This window comes from Terrapene carolina, unplaced genomic scaffold (genome assembly GCF_002925995.2).
Source record: "Terrapene carolina triunguis isolate 2854851 unplaced genomic scaffold, T_m_triunguis-2.0 Scaffold96, whole genome shotgun sequence".
NCBI lineage: Eukaryota > Metazoa > Chordata > Testudines > Emydidae > Terrapene > Terrapene triunguis.
Window position 1 is genome coordinate 46,114,823 of NW_020664447.1, and position 21,477 is coordinate 46,136,299.

Genomic DNA, 21,477 nt, shown 5'->3' on the forward strand with positions numbered 1-21,477 from the left:
CCTTTGTGAAAACATTTCCTTGAATAAAATCACTCTTTCCAGTTCTTGATTTTATAGTAGTTGAATTTTATACCTAAATCTAATAGTGAAGGAAATAGAATTAACATTGTGGAAAAACATGAGAGACATGCTGCAAATTTTAAAATCATTGGGTCTTATTGAGAAATTAGATTTCTCTTGATTTCTCAAGGAAAGATTAAATTTGATTCTTTTAATTATATGTTTCTCTTTATTTTACACTAGCCAATGAATTCCTCAGGGCTAAGATCATATGTAAGGAAGAAATTCAAATCAGGGTCTATCTTCCCCATTCTGTAGGAATCTAAAAAGACATTTAGGTGTCTAGATAAATCAATTTGATTTTTTCCAGAGGTGCTGAGTAAACCACTCACAATGACTTAATTGGGAGCTCTGATTACACGGCATCTCAGTGGTGTTCAGTGGTGATCCCATTTGGAAGAAGCACACAACTGTTCAGCACAAGCAACATTTCATTATATTTCTTCTTAAAAATAAAACTGAAGCTGGAAACTTTGAGACTACGAAATCTGTCTCTCAGATGTACACTTCTAAAGGTAAGATCAGCCATGATGGGGAAGAAGCAAAGTGACAGCGGACTCTGAGCAAGTATAGAGGAGCTTCCTTGAAAAACCTAGTTCGCTGGGAAGTCTGAAACAGAACCAGGATTATGCACAAGTTACACATCTGATGTATCTGAAGTGTTGGCTGCAAACAGTGTTTCTTAACTTGTAGGTTGACTGGAAGAAGATATTCATCTCGCGCAATTTTTAGTACAGCTTTTTTACTGTTCACTGTTTTTAATCCACTGTCTCCTTCTTTTACTGTTTTACTTTTCCTTCTCCCCTTGGCAGGGGTGTTGAATTTTGATAAGACACATTCTTGGTTCAACTTTTGTCTCACTTTCTTCTAATCTAGGATGAGAAAAAACACCTGACCTGAGGGTTTTCTTTTCTGGCAGGTTGGAAAGCAGTCATTTTTATATTTACAAGCAGGTATTTTGAGCCTTGTTTGTTTTAAGCTTTTTTTTCCTAATGGTTTTTTAAAAAGTCAATTCTCTGACAAAAGAGCTCCACTTTCTTCTTGGCTAGAAATGTGTCAATAAGGTTCTCAAACAGCTTATCACTGTATGTTTTCTGCCAGTATAAGCTGATTCTTTTTATATTCATTGTTTTTAAAAGCTTTCTAAATATCTACCCAGCTGGCAGTTGCTGCCTTTCATAGTCTTTTATTCTGAGCCTCTTGATGCCTGTGCTATCCTAAACAATAAGTTGATCATTGTCTGAAACTTTAAATGGGCATGTGTGGGAAAGATTTAATAACTCTGAGATTTGACCTGCAGACATTTGAAGAATGTAACAGTACTGGGCAACACTGGTCTTCCACTGTCTGTATTTGGAATCACTTGCTTATATAACAGTTCTTATTGTGTATGTAAACAAAGCCAAAGGTGATTACAAGTACATATCATTACAGTGTCATATGTAAAACGAGTTGTAAATAGAGGGATTCCCCCCCCGCAAACCCTCCCCACCTTTATTTGTTGTTTTGGAGGAATGGATGGCTTAGTGCAGTGGTTCTCAACCAGGGGTACCTGTACTCTTGGCAGTATGCAGAGGTGTTCCAGGAAGTACATCATCTCATCTAGATATTTGCCTAGTTTTACAGCAGGCTACATAAAAAGCACTAGCGAAGTCAGTACAAACTAAAATTTCTTACAGACAATAACTTGTTTATATTGCTCTATATACCATACACTGAAAGGTAAGTATAATATTTATATTCCAATTGATTTATTTTATAATTATATGGTAAAAATGAGAAAGTAAGCAAATGTTCAGTAATAATGCGCTGTGACACTTGTATTTTCTGTCTGATTTTATAAGCAAGTCGCTTTTAAGTGAGGTGAAACTTGACCAATCAGACTCCTGAAAGGGGTGTAGTAGTCTGGAAAGGTTGAGCGCCACTGGCTCAGTGGAGTATCAGTGGGTTTATAATGCGTTTCACCTCTTGAACCTAGCCCAAACTGGTAGTGATTGGAGTTGTTAGTCCCCAATGATGCAAATGGATAGAATTCTACCCTGCTCTGGGCAGACTGTATATGTGCTGCATATAGTCCAAATTTAACAAAAAAGCAAAACGTCAGGAAGGAAGTAACTTAGATTACAACAATACATACAACCTCTAACTCGGATTTCTACTTTTGGCTGCTCCAAGCTAGGTTGGAACCAAGATTTTCCTTGCAGGACCTCTTCTCTCCCAGCCCCTATTTCCCTCTGCCCAGAGAGGCAGTAGAACCCCTTTTACTGTATAGCCTATGTGGAGGCAACAAAACCCACCTGCAACTGTGTATGAGCAGTAATTACCCTAAAACTTCAGTCAAAGTAAAACATCTGAAATCCAGATGACACCGGAGCCTTAAGTCCCTGTGCACCGTCCTATAGTCTGCTGTCCTGTTCCAGATAGCTATTGAAAAGATTATATGAAATGAGTTAGGCCTCAGATTTTTTTTACCCAGTGAAGGTTCCTACATTAATTAAAAAAAAAAAACCAAACAGAAATCCCACACACCATAACTGGCATTAATTGGCATTCTTGTTGGTAGTCCTAGTCGAGAGGCAGAAGATTGAATAGGCATGAAAATCAACTATTCTTGCACTTGCAGAAGTGTGGCTCCTTCAGGTTACAGTTGAAGGACAGCGAGGAAGCTTGTACTACTGGTGCTGTACTTGTTCTGTGGCTGAATGGAAGACTTCTAGGCTGTAAATCTAGACATTTTCCCAAGCATGAAATCCTACCAAGGAAAAATGCAAGGGGGAACCTTTATATAATATAGATATAACAAAGATTTTTATAATTGGAAATTAGTACCCTTGGGAAGGTGTAGCTTAAAGTCTTGCCTGTCAGCATATATCACCACTACACATGACAGGCAAAAGAAAATCAAACAGTTATAGTGAAATTTTCTTAGGTTTCATCTTCTCATTTTTAGTGCGCAAAACCTAGATGCATGCCCAAAGGCGTAAAATTAACCTAAAGTGCTTTATTAAAGTCAATTCACGATTGATTCTGAAGGTGTTACAATCCCATGGATCAGCAAATGATCAAATTATTTAATGTAGTGAATATTACATACACAAACTACAGTAAAATAACATTATTAAAATTGCAAAGTGAAGCGCTCAAAAGTTAGATGCGGGAATTGAGGTTTCCTGAGCAACCTTAATTTGCCCTTGTGTGTGTGCGCGCATTATGATGCAGCCTTTAGTTACATAGTTACATACTATATTTTCTACTCTGCTCTGGGGATGGATCAGAGTTGTGTAGTAATGGAGGCTGGTGTCTGTAGAACCAGGGTCTCGCTTGTAGAAGCAGGAAGATGTGTACTATTTGTAGTACTGGGGCAAGGGATTGCAGGAAGAGAAAGTGGTCTCATGGTTAAGACAGTTTGATGCTGCCCTGGAGAACTGGATTCTATCCCTGTGTCTGCCATAGAGTTCTCCTGTTATGCTAGTCAAGTCACTTACTTAAATTTAAACTTTTCACAGGTAGTCACTAATTTTCTGAGTGCCCAACTTGAGACCCTGGTGTCTGACTTGCACAAATGCTGAGCCCTTGCATCTGCAACTAAAGTCAATGGGAGCTGTGCTTTGAACATATGAACTGCTATATAATGTTGAGTGCTTCTGAAAAATGAAAATTAGTGGATACTTTTTAACCTTAATTTCTATGTGCCTCAGATCCCCATCTATAAAACGGGGGTAATACCTGCCCCCTCACCTCACAGGGGTGTTGTGAAGATAAACTAATGTTTAGGAAGCACTTGGATAATAAGAGATGATTGTTACAGGAAAAGTCCATGAGGAAATAAATAATTCTGTCTTCAGAGCAGAGTTAGAATAGTGTGCGGTAAATAAGGCCTTAGACCACATGTGAAACAGTGAGGATAGAACAAAATATTAAGTACCCACTCATTAACGGAGCACTCTCCATCGTGGGCGCTGAATGTGGGAAGGGTCCTGTGGAAAAAATAGTATGTGATCATGTAACTAAAGACCATACCATTATGCATATGTACAAGAGGGATAACTTCAGGTTACACAGACAACCTTAATTCTAGCATTTCCTAACTTTTGAGTGCTTAATCTTGCAACCTTAATGTTCTTTTCACATAGTTTTTATTTAATTTCCTACGTGGTATTTTAAGCAAACTGAAAAAACAAATTCCATCATGTGGTGTCGTGGTAACACTAATATCGTTCGTCAGCAGAGTTGAAACCTTTAGGTCCACTGCACAGAATTCTGCCACTTGAACTAACAATAGTAGGTTGTCATCCTCTTTGAGGAACAGCACTAGAGGGGGAAGAGACTTTTTTTCAGTTGGTTTCACTGACAGTGGAGGAATAACAACGAGGAGTCCTTGTGGCACCTTAGAGACTAACAAATTTATTTGGGCATAAGCTTTCGTGGGCTAGAACCCACTTCATCAGAAGCATGGAGTGGAAAATACAGGACCAAGTATAAATATATGAAAGGATGGGAGTTGCCTTACCAAGTGTGAGGTCAGTCTAACGAGACAATTCCATTAGCAGCAGGATACCAAGGGAGGAAAAATAACTTTTGAAGTGGTAATGAGAGTGGCCCATTTCAGATAATTGACAAGAAGATGTGAGTAACAGTATTGGGAAATTAGTATTGGGGAAATTAGGTTTAGGTTTTGTAATGACCCAACCATTCCCAGTCTTTTATTCAGGCCTAATCTGATGGTGTCTAGTTTGTAAATTAATTCCAGTTCTGCAGTTTCTCGTTGGATTCTGGTTTTGAAGTCTTTTTGTTGAAGAATTGCCACTTTTAAGTCTGTTGTTGAGTGACCAGGGAGATTGAAGTGTTCTCCTATTGGATTTTGAATGTTATGATTCCTGATGTCAGATTTTGTTTCCATTTATTCTTTTGCATAGAGACTGTCCAGTTTGGCCAATGTACATGGCAGAGGGGCATTGCTGGCACATGATGGCATATATCACATTGGTAGATGTGCAGGTGAGCGAGCCCCTGATGGTGTGGCTGATGTGATTAGGTCCTATGATGGTGTCCCTTGAATAGATATGTGGACAGAGTTGGCACTGGGATTTGTTGCAGGGTTTGGTTTCCGGGTTGGTGTTTTCGTTGTGTGGTGTGTAGTTGCTGGTGAGTATTTGCTTCAGGTTGGAGGGGTGTCTGTAAGCAAGAACTGGCCTGTCTCCCAAGGTCTGTGAGAGTGAGGGATCATCTTTCAGGATAGGTTGTAGATCCTTGATGATGCACTGGAGAGGTTTTAGTTGGGGGCTGTAGGCTAATGATGGAATAGTGAGACTAAAGAATCCTGGGTTGCATTCCAGGCTCTGGAGGAGAGTGTGCTGTAGTGATTACAGATTCTTTCAACTAAGCTATGACCCTTTCCTTTCCCATCCCCTCCAACCGGTCTTTGTTCCAGTCCTGTCTCTCCTTACCCCTTGGCTCCTCAACCCAGTTCAAGTCTCCTTGTCTAGCCAATCCCAATCTTCCTGTTTGCTGTCAGAGTTGCATCTCCCACTGTCTCCCTGTGTTTATCTCCCCCGCCCCCCACAGCTCCTCATCCTATTTGTTTCTCCCCTTCCCCTGACCCCTCCATTGGCTCCCAGTCTCCCTTCCTGGGCTCCTCCTCCAATCTCAGTCTTCCCACTACCTCCGCTCTCTCTTTGGCTCCTTATCCCATCCACTTTGTCCAGCCAGTCCCAGTTCTTTGTATGATCTCTCTCTCCTCCCCCACCCATTCATGAGTCACACCCCCAAAATCATGACTGTTTGTTTTTTAAATAATGATGTTTTGGTTTTGCTCTGTCCTTTGATTTTTGGATTCCCTTTGACCACCCCCAACGTGTGTGACAGTGTAGTAGCCAATGCTCTCCAATTTATTAAAGTGATTTGGGGCCCCCACTGCAGGAGCTCTCACTTCCACATCTGCCTGCCCCGTCAATGTTGCCCCTACATCTGCTCAGCTCCCCTATCAATTCTGACCCCTTTCTCCCAACTTCACCTCTGCTTCTCCTGGGGCTCTTAACTGCCCCTACCCCCGCTCCCGGCCTGGGGATGTGGCTGGTAAAGGTGGCTGCATTGAGGTACCGTTCTCACCATTCCAGGCTGGGGTAGGGGGCAGCCCGAAGGGTTCTTTACCTACCTCTTCCCCTTACCAGGCCTGGTGTTGCAGGGGGAGAGAGGGGAGAAGCAGAGAGTAGCCCTCCCATTGCTCATAGAAGTGCCTCTGCTCCTTCCTCCCCCCAGCTGCTGGGCTCTTTTTGCTCCCTCCTGGGAGAATGGTATCTGCTTCTGCGGGATAGGGGAAGTGATCTGCCTGCTCCTCACCGACATTTTGTTGTGTTTTTGGTTACACTTTTCCCCTCACCTTCTCATTTATGCACTCCCTATCCGTGGCCCCACAAAGTCGCGGGACCTCCTGGTCAACTTCCTCTTGGCCCTGGCTAAACAGGCCATCTATAAAACCAGGGAGAGGAGGTTGGCCGATGGAGGTTCCTGTGACTGTGGGGCCTGTTTCCGATCCTCTGTCTGTTCACGTATCCGGCCAGAGTTCCTCTGGGCGGCGTCCACTGGCTTCCTTGACACCTTTGAGGAGCAGTGGGCGCTGTCCGGGGTTCTCTGCTCGGTGTCCCCGTCAGGTTCCCTTCTTTTGACCCTTTAATCGCACTCCTGTCCCTGTTTTTACATTAGTTGTCCCCCGTAATCATTTGGGTTTTAGGTCCTGTGGGTCCTCCCCTTAGGCTGGGGGGGGATCCTTTCCCGGAACCCAATAGATACAGGGAGCCTATGTCAGAATATACCAGAGACCAGTGATTAGGGCATGTACCTGAGAGGTGGCAGAGCCCTCTTTAAATCCCTTCTCCCCTCTAGCAGATGGGGGACTGAGCATGTGGGAGACCGCTGATTAAAGTGAGTACCCTAACCACTGGAATAAAAGTTGTGAGGCCCTCCCCTGCCATTTTGTGCAAACTTACCTACAGGAACCCAATCCAATAGGCAAGCTCTGAACACAGTTACTGGATTGTGCCCTGGAGGCTAGCTAGGCAAATGAGTGCCTGTCTTCCCCCAGTTTTTGCATAGTTCTGGGGCTTAGGCCTCCCGACCCCTGGTGTGGGACTGCAGTGCCCATGTGCACAGGTAGAAATATAGATGTCTAGGGAACATTTATTGTGAAAATTTAGGACGTAAACAACTCCTACAGCAGGCCTGAATGGCTACTCTTTCCCAAGAGACTAGCCAGTGGAGAAGGCAGCCAGTCATAGTGGGTGCTCCCCTAAGCAGAGATGAAATATGCAAGACAGCTGGAGCCGCTCCTGCTATTGCACGGCTGGGTGAGAGTTGGCAAAACTGCTATCTTGCTCTCCTTTCCCACAGTTCGCAGTGTCAACCTCCTTGCCCAACCAGTACCAGCTCTCATGCCCCCAAGCTGCCAGTCTTCCCTCCCGCTACCACTCCTAGACTTCCCTCCCACCCCCAACTCTGTCACAGTTCCCCACATCGGGTCCCAGTCTTGCCAGACTCCTTTTCTCAATCTACTCCTTTCCCTACTTCCCTGGTCTGACTCTTGTCCCTTATGCATTCAAATCAGATGGCTTCTTCCTCCATGCTGCCTGGGTGCCAGAAGGGAGGTCATGGCCAACACAGAAGAGACGGGCTCCTTCCTCTTATTTCTGGGACCTGGACCAGGGCCAGAGCAGTTGAGCCCAGCCATTACAGGGAAAGGCTTTTCTAGGTAGGGCTACACTGCAATAAAAAACCCACAGCACCAAGTCTCAGAGCTCGGGTCAGCTGACATGCTCACGGGGCTCAGGCTGCAAGGCTGAAAATAGCAATGCAGGCATTTGGGCTTGAATTGGAATCCTGGGCTCTGGAACACATTGTGCCGAGACTCCAGCCCAAGTCCGAATGTCTACACTGCAATCTTATAGACCTTCAGCTTGAGTCAGCCACGGCTGTGCTCTTTTATTGCAGCGTAGACATACTCTCTGACTCCCAGTTGCTTTACACAGATGACACATGCAGAGTCTGGTCAGCACAAGAAACTTAGGTGTTATGCTAAGTAGAGAATTGCAAGAGTCTATGTAAACTGCAATTTTTCAAAGGCTTATAACTTGGCCAGATCTGGGGGATGGCAAATCCCTGACACAAGGCTACCACCTGCCACATTTCAAGGCCATGCTCCAAAGCATGGGGCTCTAGGGAAAAGGTCTCAATAACTGTTTTAACTTGGGCAAAACAATGTATTACCTACCCTAGTTCTTAGCACTGACTCAACCATTTTGGCTGAAAAAAAATTTTTTGGGGAGGAGGGGAGGGGAGAAATCAGACTGAGACAGACACCTAATGTGGAAAATTTCAGCCCAAATGGTTAAAGTTTGGCAAAGTTATAAGCAGTCTTGTAATAGGAAGTGTTGGACAACTTTAATACTAGGCACAGCCTATAATAATGCTAAGCTAAATTCAATTTTAAAAAACTACTCCAAATGTTTGCATATTGCATTTAATAATCAGCCAGTTCCATTTCATAGTTTTTCTTCTGCTTGGCGTCTTTGTTCATTTTGCTCTTTCTCTTAAGTTTATGCTGAAGTCACATCGTTTTATTTGTTTTTTTTTATTTACACTTAGTTTTGCTAGGTCCTGTGATAAGCTATGGTATTTTAGAAAGAACAGGATCACATGGATGTGTTGTAATCATTAGTTTATTTTTAATAAGTATCCATGAATATAACTGCCTGTGTTTAGAGTTGTATAAAAGTGCTACTTGGCTTATAAATGTCAATGTGTTGATCTCAAGCTCATATGATCAATTCACTAGGTGACAATATGGGTAGGTCATGTGACTGAATCATGCAGCATTATCCATCCTCTTCTCTCCCTCCTCACCCCCACATCTCCCAAACACACACACATCCACAGTATTTAGTTCAGCCGGATGTGTAAACTCTTATGTTTTGTCAAGATATAGCAGGAAGTGACCATTGTTCAGAAATGTGAAAAAACTCAGAGGAAAGAGTTGTTTAATGAAGAATAAGTAATTGGTGGATTTAGCAACTAACTTAGTGTTGTGTGGAAGTTTTAATGTTGAATGTAGTTCCATCAATTTGTGAAATCAACTTTAGATTATAAATATGTAGTTTTTTTCTTTTTTTTCCTGTAATATGTGGTGAGACAGGAGTGAGAAGCTGAGGTGGCCATCTTTGTTTTAGCAAATAGCTTGAATACTGAGCAAAGGAGCTATTAAGAGTAGAGGGATTAGAATAACAAGTAAACATAGTTTCCCTAACTGTAATTGTGTAGCTCGCGCTTTCACTGTGTGGCGCTCTGTCCCCCTATCTGGGTATGGACTATACATAGGACTATAGTCCATACATAGCTTTGTTTGCTACGTTTTGAGCTATGGATTCGGGTTCTTTAGCTCAGGCAATAGCAACTCATGCTGTTCTATCCAGAGGTCCATGGTTCAGTTCCCACTGACATGTCCATAGCCATCATATTACAATTGAATCATGGTTATTCAGCAATAACCACATAGAGATTATACAAATAGACATTTAGAAACAATCAGAGCTGCATAATTGGAAGGGGGGAGTACAGTTAGGGATCAGTTACCTCAACAGCCTTGCACGCTAGCTGAGGACAATTCCATTCCAGTAAAATGTTTGTTGGACAATTAATTCCTGTTTAAATAATTTATCACTAGAAGGTAATTCTATTTTTCATAAACTACATCTTATTTACCACTCCACTGGCAGGTGTAACATTCAGACTAACATGCTTTATATATATTTTACAGTCATCATTCTGAGCTTAACAGGGTTCTTAACAATTTATTATAATTCCAGTATTTCTAGCCCCAAGAATTCAAAAACTACGAGGGAGACCCGACCCCCTTGAAATCATGAGACTTATTAAAAATATTATATGGTGGTTTTGGTTTGTGTGCATGCACATGTGGCAAGTAGTGTGGTCAACTTTCCTAAATGTACTGAGTGATTCTGGCCCCCACTGCAGGAGCACTTGCAGGCTCCCAGGTAGAGCAGAGCTTCCAGCTTCTCCCCCAAACCTCCGACTTCTAACTAATGAATTCTGTGTCTCCTGCCCCCTATCTGTCCATTCTCCAGCTCAGCAATTAATTATGCACCTCCAGCCCCTACATTAATTCTGTCTCACTAGCCCCCAATTTGCCTGTTCCCCCAGCCTCACTTTGCTTCTCCTACAGCTGTAGGGGTGATTCATCCTGCTTCCTCTATCTCGGAGTATTGCCAGGATGGAAAGGGGAGAGGAACTGAGAGCACATCAATCCATTGTTGACAGGAGTGGGGGAGCTCTGAGCTTGGTTTTCTGCTCTTCCTCCTCCCCCTGCACCTAAAAAGTTCTCTGGCTCCTGAAAGGAGAGAGAAGAGCTCTGTCTACCTCCCTGCAACAGTCCTGATTGGCTGCTGTTCCCCAGAAGGTGGGGTGGTTCACCTGCCACCCCTGCAAGTTGGAAATTCAAGGTGGAGTTTCTCATTGTAAAACTGGCACCAGCTCCAGGTCACTGGTAGCGAGTGCTGGCAACTCTGTAAATTCTCTGTAATTTCTTGAGTGAGGCATCAGTGCTGCATACAATGATGGGGCCAGGTTGGAAAATAGAGAGCCACGGTCTGCTTTAAGTCCATTCTTGATTTGGGCAATAGTACCTTAGTTATGAACAATACTACCTAGTTAGGCATCAATATGACAAACCTGTTCTTTCTTCTGCCTTCTTTTGCTACGCCATCTTCATGAATTAGATGCAACACTATTTTGGTGAAGGTGCTTTCAGTGTGTGACTGAATTTTAAGGCCATAACTTCAGCCTCTCACTGCAATTACTAGAATCTAAAATCAGCAGATCCATAGTTCTTGTAACTGGGATAATGGCATTATGTGTCTATACACGGCAGATGGGTTACCACTATCAACTGTAAGAATTCCATGGGAGATGTTAATTTATTATTTGGTCAATAACTTATGAGCTAAAAGGAGGATTTACACAACAGAGCATAAGGGCTCTGGCAGAGCCGAAAGCCTATTTGGACAAAAATCCCCTGTTTATAACATACTTAAATAGGTGTGTGCTCTTCAGATAAACAATGCTATTAGCTTGTATTTGCTATTGTATGTTAAAGAAAGAGTATACCATGTTACCCTCCAAAACAGTAAAAGTTTTGATTTTATAATCCTGCCTTGCATCTGAGAATCGCACCGCACTTTACAGTTATCAAGCCTCTCACTGCTCCTGTGTGTTGGATAAGTCATTTCTCTGCTCATCTTACCTATGTGGTTTAAAATGTTGATTGCCCGAATGCCTTATCTCCCAGACAGAAAGGCAAGAAATAAAAATGTGAGGGAGGTGGGAATGGAGGGCACACAGAGCTCCTGGCCTGGTGGGGGGCGGGGTGATGCAGGAAATTCAGTCCCAGGCATGGGGTGAATGGGGAAACCACACTAATTTCCTGCCATGGTGGGAAAGGGGAGAATGGGGGACAGTTTCTGGCATGGGAATAGGAGAATGGATGACAATGGAGGGGAAGGAGGTCATGGAGGACCACAGAGGTCCTGAGATGGTAGAAAGCAGTAAGGGAGACATGGGAGAAGGGGGCATCACAGAGTCCCTGCTGGAGGGTGTGGGGGAATGTGCAGAGCCTGTGGCAAGAGGAAGGAGATGGGAGCCTTGAAAGGAGTCCCTGAAACAAAAGGGGATGGGAGGGTGACACACAGAAAGCTTGTGGGGGAGAATGGAGGAAGACACACGAGCTCCTGGTGTGTGCAGTGTTCTTGGCCCGCATAAGCAATGAAGAGTATGTCTATAGTGTGGTGTTAAAACCTCCCGTAGCAAGTCTCAGAGCCCAGCTCTACAGCCTCAGGCTCATGCTCTGGGACTAAAATCAGCTGTCCAGATGTTCAGGCTTGGGGTCTGCAGCCTGGGGTTGAGGATGGGTTTCAGAGCTTGAGCCTAAAGGTCAACAGAGCTGTTTTTAGTGCTGTAGAACAGGCCCCACAAACCTGAGTCTATAGACTTTTTGCTCTGAGCCTCACTGCCATGGGGTTTAAAACACAGTGTAGACATACCCAAAATGTGTGACCTTCTTAATTGTACCCAATACATATGTGACAGATGCAGATTGTACAGAATCTAAGCTTTCCCCCCTCCCCCCTTGGTGGCAGGGGAGGAGGAATTCTAGCTCCTCTGGTTGCAAAACTAACCTTCCAAATGTGAATCAAGCGTAAGCTGATGAAGTGATGGCTTCCTGAGTTTGGAGACCTCTTGAAGCAATGTCATGGGGAGGTTTGAACTCCTCTATTCCCTATTAATTACATTGGCATGTCAACTCTACCCCGTGATGAGACTTGCATATAAACATTACCTATTTAACTGCTGATTACTTTAGAATGGGGAAAGGGCATGGGGGGGGGGATTGGGAGTTGCTGCGGGAAAAGAAAGTGCAGAAGGAATGCAGGGGGAAAACCACAAGGACAGAGAACAGGGAATGAAGAAAACAGGAGGATGGGGAGGGGAGGGAAGGGAAGGGGTGGAAATAGCAGCAATCCTACATTTTCATTTCTTGATGGGAAAATGTGTTCATCAAAGTTCTGAAAAAATAAAAACCCAGCGTTTACTTAGTAGATAAGGGCCATATGATCTGTGTAAACCTCCCATTGACATCAATGGACATTCTTCTATGGGTTGAGGGGAGCATGGAATCCTAATTTTGTGTTTCAGTTCATGTCCCATAATTAAAAATGGGACTCAGCCCTCTCCACTGAAAGTTTGACATCCCCTGCTGTAGTGGCTTGTAAGGGAGATAGAAAACTCTCTCTGCTGGGAGGTCAGATGAGGTACAGTAACTCCTCAATTAAAGTCATCTCGGTTAATGTTGTTTCCTTGTTACGTTGCTGATCAATTAGGGAACATGCTCGTTTAAAGTTGTGCAATGCTCCCTTCTAATGTCATTTGGAAGCTGCCTGCTTTGTCCACTGCTTGCAGGAAGAGCAGCCCAGTGGAGCTAGCTGATGGGTGATTGGAACCAGGGTGGACCAACAGCCCCCCATCAGCTCTCGCTCCCCTAAGTTCCCTGTGCAGCAGCTGCCCAGCAGGCTAGCAATTGCAGCTGTCCCTCCCCGCCCCCCACTGCCATGTGCTGCTCCTGCCCTCTGCTTTGGAGCTGCTCCCCGAGATTCCTGCTTGCTGCGTGTGCGGGAGGAAGAGGGGGGCTAATGTCAGGGTGTCCCCCTGCTCCTGCACCCTGCTTACCCCATCTTCCATAGAGCACGGGGGAGCTTCCAGGCAGCAGCAGCTGCGGTCCGGTCTCAGCTTGCTGATCTAATTAACAAGGCAGTGTACTTCTGACCCCACTCTTCATACTTAAAGGGGAAATGTGCATTTCTCTCTCTCTCTCTCTCTCTCTCTCTCTCTCACACACACACACACACACACAGTGTGTGTGTCTCTGTTTGCCCTCCCTCCTTTCCTGCTGCCGTGTACAGTAGAGTGTGAGAGTTAACCCTTGAGGGCTCAGCTAATTGCTAGTTCATCATTTAGCAGTAAGGCATTCCCTAGAAATATCACACCCTCTGACTCCTCCACCTCAACCAAGCTTCACAATCATCATCACTGTGTACCAGTATTACATTGTTTGTTTAAAACTTATACTCTGTGTGTGTGTGTGTGTATATATATATATATATGTATATGTATATATATATATCTTTTTTCTGGTGAAAAAAATTTCCCTGGAACCTAACCCCCTCATTTACATTAATTCTTATGGGGAAGTTGGATTTGTTTAACATTGTTTTGCTTAGAGTCGCATTTTTCAGGAACATACTATAACGTTAAGTGAGGAGTTACTGTATTTTGCAGAGCACTGCCTTTCCACAGGTAGCTGTAAGGAGTGGTAGGACTCAAACTTGGGTCAGTAGACGGACCAGGTAATTAACAGCTCCACACTGCCACTTGGCAACAGCTGTAAACAGGTTGCTCCCTGCAACTTGCACATCGCAGTGGATATACGCTATGGGAAGTCCTGCCTGACCGACCTGATTTGGCAGCTTCCTGGGAGGCTCCTGAATGGCCCTTTGGATCCATGTAAGCCCACGGGCATACCAGGAAGTGCTCAGGTGGGCTGCCATGACTGACTCTGCTCCTGGCATCAACTTTGGCTCTGACTTGAATTCTGCCCCTTGCCCTGAATCTGGCACCCTGACATCATCCTGACCTTGGCCCAGAAATCTGACTTTGAGCTGCTCAAGCCCTGCCCCAGGACCCTGCAAGTAGGATGGAGAGAAACTCAATGGAAGAATAGTGGCTGTGAAACGAATCTGTGACAGAGGCTTGCCCTTTTCTGCGATAACTGTGACTTTGAGTCCCTCCTCACACCCTTTCTGGAACATCATGATAGGCCCCTCGGGGAAAGAGAAAAGAGTCCATGGTTGGACCACCCAAAATGGCTGGATTGGTGTGTATAAAGTGTGCATATGAGCATCTTGCTGAAATAAAGAGTAACTTTTTAAAGGGTAAGTTATACTGAAAAAAGTAAATCCCATTGTATGTAAGCAAAAGGTATTTTCCCACTCTTAGAAAAATGTGTCACTAGTCTTTATATTTCCCATAAATAGAGAGAGTTCTTTCTTGTCCTCCCTACACAGTACTATACTCTGGTAGGTTTTGGTTAGAATGCTTCATGGAGTTACTTTTCCTGTCCCCTAGCACTTTCACACTTTAGATGTTACTTCTTGCTTTGGAGAACTAGTGTCAATGTGAAATTATTTTATTACGAATTGTGAACTGTGGCTCTGTCACCCTTCCAAGACATTTAGTAATATTCCTGCAAGGAAAGGCGCAGTGTGTAAAGGAGGCACTTATTCATTCTCCTGCTATGAATCTCCAGTTGTAGGAACTTTTGCATACCCAGGTGAACTGAGCAATACAACCATATAATCACCCTGATTATTTTCACTGAATGGAGCCTGAAGTTGTTTAGGAAATTCATCTTTATGAATGCTGCTGAGCTCTTCTTTGAGCAATAAGTATCACTGTTTCCCATCTACAAAGTAACAAAATAAAATTATAGTTCAGCTAAAAGTGAGAACTGGTTCCTCAGACAGTAGCTCAACTGCCATATTAAATATACAATGAATGGTTTTCATATCTAACCTGGGTAGGAACTCTGCTGGTAGAAGGCCTCAACCTTCAATGTGTCCTAAGAATGGGATAGTTGCAGGAAATTTAAGTCAAGACTCTTCCTCCTAAACTCTGTATTTGTTTGTTTCATACAAATCTACAGTAGCTGTCTCTGTATGGTAAATGAAGCAGCAGGCAGGTTGCATTTATCCTAGGTCAAGATGAAAAGCTGATTACACTGATGAGTGCAGATGAAGCGGAAACCTCTCAGAGATTAGGTTTTGCTCTCCATGTGCCCTACATTGCAGGTTGACATAATTGTTTAATATTGGTTGTTTTACATGTACAGTCTTTCCTCTGTCTCCTTATCAGAGCACAAATGCACCCAAAAAGTGAAATTTCTATCAGCAAAATTTAATAATTCATCTCCCTTTGAGAGAATACTTTAAAAAGAAAACTGTAACTTTTTTCAAAGTACTTGGAACTGGTATATCTGTTTTCTGTTCCGTTTGCAGGATTTGTCTCTGACTATGATGTGAAATAGTGATGTTATAGGCAAGGTAGTGCAAACTTGTTGGTTACTAGATGGGAGATGTCAAGTAAATCATGAGCAAACTATCAAGTTTCTACAACTTTAAGGATTATCTGCAGTAATGGAAAAAAGTTTAAAATGATCAGAAAAGATCTCCAGAATTTTAGGTAGAAGTAGCAAGTGAATGACTTTAATTATTATTAATCATTATTTTAAGATTTAATTTTGTTTATGAAAGATCTGCCCCTCACATGTTAAGAGCTGAGTTTTTGTCAACACATGTTCAGTGCAGGAAGCACCCCCATCCTTCCTTAGGTTGTGGGCCTTTAATGTTGGAGTCTTGTTAATGAATCTAAGCAGAACCATATGTGTAGCTAGACGAGCTGCTACATTTTGCCTAAGCATGACATGTCATTGTAAGGTGTTAACATTTACAAAGGTCTTCAAGCATGGTGGGAATCAAAATGCCATTTTTTCCTCCCAAATTATACAGTCACTATTGCTGTCTCCCAGAAGGCTATATTAATTGCAGCTTTTAAATATTGTCTTTATAAATCATCTGTGTGTAATAAAATAATAAGGGTCTTTTGCTTCTTCCCTGCTTTACTCCAGAACTGAATATTTCAATGCACAATCTCAGAAAGAGTTTTAGGTAAGAAAATAGATTCTTTAGTCTAGACAAGCGCAGCTCCTCTATAGCTAATGTTTGAGTTGAAGTAAAATAACTGCAGGGATGGTTCTTATAGCTTTGAGTGTTAGGAAGTGCCTGTGTTGTACTTTTATAGAGGAAGCAACTCGGATGGGTGGGAGATGATCATCTTTTTATCGATGATGCAAATTCCAAAGTGGAGCTCATCTCCCTAAAAGCCCTATTTCAATCATAACAAATAATCCTGCTCCACTTCGCCTTATTGCGGGACGCGGGGGAGGACAATTTAACAAATGCTCCCGGGAGAGCAGCAAGACAGAACTAGCCATCCTGAGAAGCCCAGACTTTGCAGGGGAATCTGTTTTCTGCCATGGGGATCTAACAGCAAAGCACATGAGCAGTGACTTTCACAGGACCAGAAAATACCCCAAAACATACCCACGCGTTTGTTGGCAAGGGGGTGGGGCAGGGAAGGGAACGGGTGGCGATGGATGGATAGTTCCTGGGGAGCAGAGAGCCACTGAAGGCTAGAAGGGGGAGAGGGAGCCTGCTCTGCCCTGGGGTTTATCACTCCCCCACTCCCCTGTTTCGGGGGTTTTGGCTGCTGTCGCCCGGGCCCCATCCACTGCTGCACCGCTTGGCTCCTGCGTCAAGCCAGGAGCTCGAGGCTTGAGGCAGCTGCCCTGGCACTGGCTGTTCTCCTCTCTGTGGAGCTGCCCCGCGCGGGCTCCTGTGCTGCGAATGAGCCCGGAAGGCGAGACTGGGGCAGGCTTTAAATGCCAGGCGGCGGCAGCGGTCACCTAGAGTAGGAGGAGAGGAGCAGGATTAGCGCGGGGGCAGCCGCCGCAGCAGCGGGACTGGGCAGCGCCTCTCTGCACCTGCAGGAGCAGCAGCAGCCGAGCCGAGGGCTGCGCGTCTTCCAAGGTAACAACCCTTCCTATGTCTGTCTGCTCCGCTCTGTCCGTCAGTTTCCCGGCAGTGTCTCCTCCTGCCACAGCGCAGTGCTGCCCACTCGCCTGAAAGAAACTTCAGGTTTATTCTCAGTCTCCTCCCGAGTGCAGAGAAAATCTCTATTGCCAGCTTGCTGCGGCTGCTTTATAAATAGCTCCTGGGCAGAGGCAGAAGCGGGGATCTCTCTCTTGCCTTTATTCGTTTCCCTTGCAGCCCTGTTAGCTTCTCCCCACCTCCTACCAGCTGTACTAAGGCAAGATGTCGCTGGGTTATTTTGGTTTGTTTCTGAAAACTGTCAGAATTGTGTGAGGTCCCTTCCCTCTTCTCCTGCTGCAAGACGGATGCAGCAAGGCTTGGACTGGGGGGATGGTTACAAGTTCCCCCTGTAGCGGGCTTTGATGGATGCAAATCCCTTCATGCACTGGGGAGGGTGCGTGACTAGAAGGCACATGATTAATGTTTACAACATTCAAACAATCTGTTATCCTCAATGTGTAGGGTTTGGGAGGAACCACCGTAGAAAAGAGGAGACTACTCAACTCTGTCCTGTGTAAGGTTATATGTAAAGTCCTGGTGTATATACTTACCCATAACTTTGTTTTCTGTTATATATTTTTTTAATTAAGAGGCCAAAAAAAAAATCCAGAAGAAATCTTAGATCAACACAGTTTATTGGAAAAACATTATCATTTCTCTACCCTGGGGTCCTCCTAACACACGTCAAAGGCTATGTGTATGTAGGTAATTAAAATAGATTCTCCTTTCCGAGGCCCGCTATTATATCAGTTGAGACATTGTTCCAGTGGCCAGAGCATTGGTCTGAGGACCAGAAATACCAAAGTTCTAAATCCTAGCTCAGCTACTGTGTCATTACATGGCTTTGTGCAATTCACTTAGCCTGTCTCCTCATCTGTGAAGCCTGTGTGTGTGTTGGGGAGTAACAATGCTTTCTAGGACCTCTTTAAAGATGAACTAATGGGAAAACAATAATTTAGTCAACAAACAGTGGGGAAAAAATGATCCAAATCTGGTATGATATTACTGAGCATCATAAAGCGTCCATTATCTGATTGTGTCTAGAACACTTGGAGAAGTGCTATGCATGTGCTAAGTATTAATTGTAATTGTATAATAATACATGAACAAGTCTTATTTGTAGAACTATATCAATAACACAAGCAAGTATTAAAAATAAGTTAAACAGATGTAACTTTCTGAAATCTTTATCTTTCAGACAGAAATAATCCAAGTTTGGCCTCTGCTTGGAGATGAATTGATTTGTTTTTGGCAAGTTTCAGCAGAAACTGTTCAGCCATTTTTGATTAGAGGGAAAATGGGAGGGAGGCAGAAGTATCAGTGTTTCATTATTAGAAAATAAAAAATGACTACTTCTTTCTTTCTTTCTTTCTTTTTAACGGCTTTCCAACCAAAATATCTGGGGCTAGGAAATTGATATTTGATATGAAATTGGCCTTTTTTGAGAAGTACCTTTAAGGTTCCAGTGAAAATTCATTTTGACTTGACTGAGACATGCCCCCTTGAAAATCAGGTTCTATGCACCTGGAATACATTTCCCTATATTTTTTCACAAAGTTTGTAAAGTGCTCAGCTATGTGTGCATGGCTAAGTTAACTGGATAGTGAGAAGTTAGCAGTTGGCATAGGGTTTCTTAACACTTTGGAAAGTATGTTGGGATGGAGGCATACATCTATAGAAGCATGGATAAAAGTAAAATTTTTCTGTGAACGTTATGCCCCACATTTAGTCAAACGTTTGAAAGAAAAGTGAGAATATCCTAGAAACACTTCTCAGCTGAACACTACAAAAAGAAGCTCAGCGTCTAAATGACTTATTGTCCTACTGCAGAGCTTTATCTCAGTCCCTTCCCCTTTACAAGGTGTGCAGGAGCCCTGGCAGTCCCTGTGCACTCAGACTGGTAGAGTTCACAGAAGGGAGCCCAACTCTTTAGAAGTTGCACAACTAGATGAGCCTGCAAGGGGGATTGGATAAATACCAAAGGTAATGACTTGCTCAGAGATATTAGCTTTATTGAAATAAATTAATAACAATATCCTAAAGTGTAAACTTTTACTAAAAAATTACTGAACCATTTAATATTACAAAGATATGGGAAAACTGATCAGATCCACGCACAGAATGAGAATGCTGATGCATTGTTTTGTGTCATCAACTAGGCAAAGAATGACAGTTCCTGCAGCCTCAATGACAAAGAACACTTCAACCTTTCAAATATTGTTACTGAATACATGTAAATGTAAAGGGTTAATATAATCTCAGGTCTTTGATGAAGAAAGCTTTTCTATGCATAAGTGTTTATAGGATCAGTACCCCAGGCTGCAAAGTAACATTGTAAAAATCCCAATCTTCTTCTTCTTTTTTTTTTTTTGAAGGGAGGAATTAAGGTGGAAAGTATGGACAATCATTTTTGAATATTTTTTTAAATTTAAAGTTCTAAGAGGAGCCATCTTTCTGACTTAAAGAAAATGTATTTAGTATGCAGTATTTATGTATGGGCTGAGTAGAAAAAAATTCCTTTTGTTATATGTACTTCTACTACCTCTTCCAAGACTTACTTTCTTTCCCCCCCACCCTCCCTCCGAACTCTCTAGCACTTCCACAAATGTGTTTGTTAGCTTTAATCCTGCTTCATCTATTTTGGCAGGAACTGGGATACATGGAAGAGCATTCTTCTGTTGAATGAACTAAGCTCTGATCTTATGACTTAAGTGTGTATTTGACCATACTTAATCAATTACATAACTTGTGTTTGTAGACTACATTCTATTGAGTTTTTTGTTACTTTGATAAGCAGTGAAATAAAAGGGCCAAAGATCTTTTTAATAGGAAATAGGGAGTCCTTTTGCCTGTGTGTCATGCAGCTGTCAGAGGCCTATAATGTGCTTATGTTTTGTGGACTCAGTGACTGAAGTATGAGCCCTAACTATGTGTAAAATTTTATTAGGATTGCGTCAAAGTACTTATTCCTTTATTCCCACTTCATTTGCTGTTTTCTGCTACTCATCATTGCTTTGAATAGCTGGCATTTGCTGGTGGTGGCTGACAGGCTTACTGTACTTTCATGTTTCTTCATTGAGTCATTTAGGGATAAGCATAATCTAGGGGCTGGTATGTCATTTTAATGACACACTTTGGAATATTATTATCCCTCCACACCAAGCAAACATAACCAGGAAACTCTATACTTACAATTATTATTATTCCTGATCAGGTGCACAACTCAGGGCCCTACCCTGCCCAACTTTCTTCTACAAGAGCAGATTTTACAGCTCTCTGTAACCGTAGAGGTAGCTAGATCCCCTCAGAGTTGCATTCTTCCCTCGCTTTGAGAGTTGGTCATATAAAGCCTACCAAGCCATTCTCAGGTTAGTGTCTGTGATGTCTGTTAGTCTATAAGGTGCCACAGGACACTCTATCGCTACTCACTCAGTGACACTGATGTGGCACTGTCAATGTCATTAAGCATGTTAGGGTGTAGTAACTTTCAGGGCCTTTGCTGATTGGGATGAGAAAAGAGCAAAGAACAGGAAGTAGTGTTGCCCAAGTCTCTGTGCAAGCAGCTATATCTCCTAGCTGTATAGTATGTGTCAGTTTTCTCCTCTGCCCCTTTCCACAGCTGGCTGAACTTCCCATCATTCAGTTGGCTACTCAGCCTGGTTTACATCAAGTGTATACAGCCTTGTAAGGAGTTACTGCACCAGCAGGCCATATATAATGAAATAATTGGGCCCTTGGTAAAGAAACTCCAGGGTTCAAGAGCAGTAGACTCAATACACTAGTGCTCCAATCTGAAAACACATACACAGTTAACCTTAAGCACATGAATAGTCCCACATGAAGTTTCCAATCGACACTAGGTCCTCAGCATGGAAACTAGAGAAGAGATCTCTGACGATCCAGTGGGTCAAATAAAACAGAGAGATGGATGGCTGTGAACTGGTGGAACTCCTTGCCAGAGAATGTTGTGAAGGCCAAGACACTAACAGGGTTCAAAAAAGAACTAGATAAGTTCATGGAGGATAGGTCCATCAATGGCTATTAGCCAGGATGGGCAGGGATGCTGTCCCTAGTCTCTGTTTTCCAGAAGCTG